The sequence below is a fragment of the Octopus bimaculoides genome, chromosome 10 (assembly GCF_001194135.2).
Source record: "Octopus bimaculoides isolate UCB-OBI-ISO-001 chromosome 10, ASM119413v2, whole genome shotgun sequence".
In the NCBI taxonomy this organism is placed as follows: Eukaryota; Metazoa; Mollusca; class Cephalopoda; order Octopoda; family Octopodidae; genus Octopus; species Octopus bimaculoides.
Genome location: NC_068990.1, coordinates 11,690,355 through 11,695,415, shown reverse-complemented (window position 1 = coordinate 11,695,415; position 5,061 = coordinate 11,690,355).

Here is a 5,061-nt window from a genome sequence, read left to right as displayed (position 1 = left end):
ATATATATATATATATATATACATAGCTTCCTACCACACAACCACGCCTCTTCCAAAATGGAATCCAGCCCTGCAAGCTACAAAAGTATTGATTATATAGGGATGCTATTGCTTAGAGTAATAAATCATCTTTTGTTAGTGTTATTATCTACATATAGAATAAGGTGGACATTTGCACATATAGTACATTGGCCATGTATATATATATAAGTATACACACACACACACAACACTCAATTATGTTTTTGGAAAGACACACTCTCAATGCTGCCATCTGAATCTCTCAGGTAATAACAATCGTTCTCTAAATCTTCAGAATCCATCGATGACCAGTGTGCTTATCTCTTGTTATGCCAACAAAAAGAAATCCCCTTCCTGAATACTGCACTTAACTCTGTTAATTAAATCCAATCCACCAGAGACCAACAGTGTTAATGTATTTTAATTAAAGACTCAATCAAAATTCTCACTATAATATTAATGATGTAATAAGATTTCATTTGGTCAAGACAAACATATATATACTAAGATATGAAGTTAGTGATATTGTATAAAACCCTTCCAAACATCAGTTACATTGAAAATTAATTGGAACATAACAGCAGACTAGGCTTTAGAAATATAATTATGGAACGGTTAATCTTATATAGGAAGCCTTCATTTCTCTTGAGAGGAATTCCAGATTAACAAATAACTTTCCACAACTGATTATTGTAGAGTGTTTAGACCTACATTAAATTTGTGTGAAAAAAGCTATAATCAATGGCATTCCAGCCATGGCCATCTTGTACTCTTTTACTCTTTTACTTGTTTCAGTCTTTTGACTGTGGCCATGCTGGAGCACCGCCTTTAGTCAAGCAAATCGACCCCTGGACTTATTCTTTGGAAGCCTAGTACTTATTCTATTGGTCTCTTTTGCCGAACCGCTAAGTTATGGGGACGTAAACACACCAGCATCGGGTGTCAAGCGATGTTTGGGGGAACAAACACAGACACACAAACACACATACATATATATATATATACATATATACGACGGGCTTCTTTCAATTTCTGTCTACCAAATCCACTCACAAGGCTTTGGTCGGCCTGAAGCTATAGCAGAAGACACTTGCCCAAGATGCCACGCAGTGGGTCTTTATAGAATAATGACTATAGTATAATAAAAACTAAAATTATGAAGATGTATTATGTAGTCTTTGTAAAGACTATATTAGATAAAGCAGTTTGCCTTTATGTATAAAATAGTACAGATGAGAGTGATTTATGGGAAATTTGGTTGTTATTTCTAGCAAGTCAACTGACCATGCTGTGCCTTCTTACTGTTGAGAGATATACTACTTACAGTTAGGTGAACTGATGAGGAAACCAATATGTGGTTACTCAATTTGCCAGATGTAGCAGTCAAATCTTATTCACATCAAGCCAAAATACGGAAAGAAGGTATAATGTTGTCCTGGTAACATTAGGATTGAAATATAAATCTAGGAACAAAGCAACAAGGGAGTCTTGAAGTCAGGGTTTTCCAAACTGAAATAAATTTATTCTTTCATCTTTTATCGCTTATCTTTTGTTTGTTTCAGTCACTGGACTGAGGCCATTCTGGAGTACCGGTTTGAAGGTTTTTAATCAAATAAATCAACTCCAGTATTTATGTTTTTTTACTTTTATTTTCAAGTCTAGTGTTTATTCTATTGGTCTCATTTGACAAACCACTTTATAATCAGGGATATAAACAAACCAATACTGGCTGTCGTGGTGTGTAGAGGGGAGGGTTGTGACAAACATCTACAAAGACACACAAAATATACAAACATACATACATACATACATACATACATACATACATACATACATGATTGGCTTCTATACAGTTTCCATCCACCAAATTCACTTGCAAAGCATTGATCAGCTCAGGGCTATCGTAGAAGGTACTTGCTGAAGGTGCCATACAATAGAACGGAACCAGAGTACCCATGGTTGCAAAGCAATCATCTTAGCCACATAGCCATGCATGCACCTATTTTCAATTTCTAGCTATATATATATATATTTTTTATATTTTCAATTACAATTTTTAAAAATCTCAAGTTGAGAAAACGATTTTGAAGTGGGCCTAGTTTTTAAAGAGTATTTTCATTTTATTTTATTTTCTTTCTAACCACTTTGGAATTAATGATCTGTATTGTATACTCCTTAATTACTTGTGTTGCTAATGGAGTAGCCTAATTCAGAAGATAGTGTTTTTGTTCTGTTATTCGTTCATCATTAGTTCATAAAGAAGTGAAGTGATATGGTTATGTGGTATTTTTGTTGTTATTGTCATTTGAACTTATAATGATAATAATGTATGAAAACAATATTTTAAATTTCTTTTTCTCATTTAGGTTTATTATGGTAGAACATAAACTCCAATTAGAGAATAAAACAAAGTGAGGGTGTTTGACAGGGAATAAATAGAACAAAAATGGTTAAGTAACCATGCTCTATGTAGTGCTTGATGAAAAGAAACCAGTAACCAAATATTTCACAAATTACACATTGTCAGTTTTTTTTCTAATTTTGGCCCAAACTCTTTTACTTGTTTCAGTCATTTCACTGTGGCCATGCTGGAGCACCGCTTTTAGTCGAGCAAATCGACCCCAGGACTTATTCTTTGGAAGCCGAGTACTTATTCTATCGGTCTCTTTTGCCGAACCGCTAAGTTATGGGGACGTAAACACACCAGCATCGGTTGTCAAGCGATGATGGGGGGACAAACACAGACACACACACACAGACACACACACACACACACAGACACACACTCACACACACACACACACATATATATATACACATATATGCGACAGGCTTCTTTCAGTTTCCGCCTACCAAATCCACTCACAAGGCTTTGGTTGGCCCGAGGCTATAGTAGAAGACACTTGCCCAAGGTACCATGCAGTGGGACTGAACCCAGAACCATGTGGTTGGTAAGCAAGCTACTTACCTCACAATCACTCCTATGCCTACAAGGTTAGCTATTTTGAAGGGAGGGGGTAAGGAGATTGCACAAACCTCAGTGCTTGACTAATACTTGTTTTATCAACCCTAAAAGGGACGAAAGACAAAGTTGACCATGACAAGGTTTGAACTCAGATTGTAAAGAGATAGAAATACAGCAAAGCATTTCGTCCAACATGTTAATGATTGTCAGCTTGCTTGGTCTGATATACAAAAGGATGGAAAGCTTTAATAGTTAGTAAGGAAACTGACCAAAAGGTAGTGGAAACCCTTGTGAGATTTTAATCATGACGCATTCATTCCTATTTTAGAATTAATTTTTTGAAAGCTCTGATGCCTCTTACCAGTAGAAAACGTTAATAAGAGAAACCTTTCCCAATATGACCCATTTCTCAACAGTGATGGTCTCACATGAATGGCCACGGAGAGACACATTGGCCGAGTATGGATGACCTGAAGGCAGAAGGCTACAGTGTGAAATGCTTCATTGAACAGAAGTCACTTCTGTTGAAATCCCTCTGTGTTTCAAGTGTTTTGCATTCCAACAGGGAATACAGCGGTTTAGTGGTTACAGTGTTGTACACAAGACAGTAAGGTTGTGATTTCAATTCCTGAACCAGGCAATGAATTGTGTTCTTGAGGAAGACTCTTCATTTCACACTTCTATAGTTTACTCAGATAGCAGAAATGAGTAATTTGATGAAATCACAACAGGCCTGGCAAGTTGATGATGGATGATGGATGATGGATGATGGATGATGGATGATGGATGACCTGCTTAAAATATAAACGAAAGGGAACTTTCAGACTGATAGGCCATAGGCCTTCCTTTTTTTTGAGGTATTACCTATTACAGAAAAGACCAGTTCAAATTGCTTACAGTTAGTGAAAATCAGACTGTATGCAGTGAGAGGCTATGAATTGTTTTTCAAGTTGCAGATAATTAAGACTTATCTGTGGAAATCTCTGAATAGATATGTTGTATTGCTTCTCTCTTATAGACAATAGCTCATAAACTTGCATATCAAAGCCATCATATTTTGTTTTGCAACAAAAGACCGAAACAAGAGTTCTAGGTGTGTATATAAATGTATATATGTCATCATCGTTATCCTTTTAAAATGCTCTTTCCTATTCTCACATGAGTCAGACAGAATTTGTTGAGGTGGATTTTCTACAGCCATATGCACTTCCTGTCACCAATCCTCACCTTCCCTAACTTACAATAACCACATGATGTCCAAACAAAGTGATACTAATTCATACACACACACACACATGTATATGACAGGCTTCGTACAGTTTCCATCCACCAAATCCACTCACAAGGTTTGAAGCTATAGTAGTAGTCACTTGTCCATGGTGCCATGGAGAAGAAACTAACTGGAAATGAAACTTAAACACACAGGCAAGCCTGCATTAATGTATATACATATATGTTTGCGTGTGTGTGTGTTAGCATATAAGCATGTATGTATGCATATGTGTGTGTGCATGTATGTATGCATACATGTATATGTGTGTGTGTGTATGACTAATTTAATTCTTCAACAGTGGACTGTTCTTCCTTGTTACAAACCACCATTTGTCTCATTTTAGTGCAAGACATACTAATTAGCGATACTAATTAATTTCCAATGACTTAGGGTTGATTTTCATTCCATAAACACACCCACATACACACACACATAATCAAAACCAGAAAAGGGAAGTTAACGACAAGGGCTGTTTAAGCAGCATTACAGGTCCCCAGGCAAATCAATGTCCAGGGTCTTAGAGTATTAACTTATTAACAACAAGCCACAGCATGCATATATAGATCAGAACTGGGCCCCTGGACCCAGAAGCTCCCCAACACCTCAGGGCAACCATTGTGCCCTAGCCTTGAGATAGTACTGTTCATGACCCCTTTCAGAGCTTCTGAGGTTACAGGGAAGAAATTACCTTTCCATAACCTGATTGAAATGCTTTCAACAGTGTAGACTCTTTTAAAGTTAGCCAAGTGCTAAGTGATGATAGTGTGAAGGCAAGTAAGAGATGACACCTATGTACAGGGCG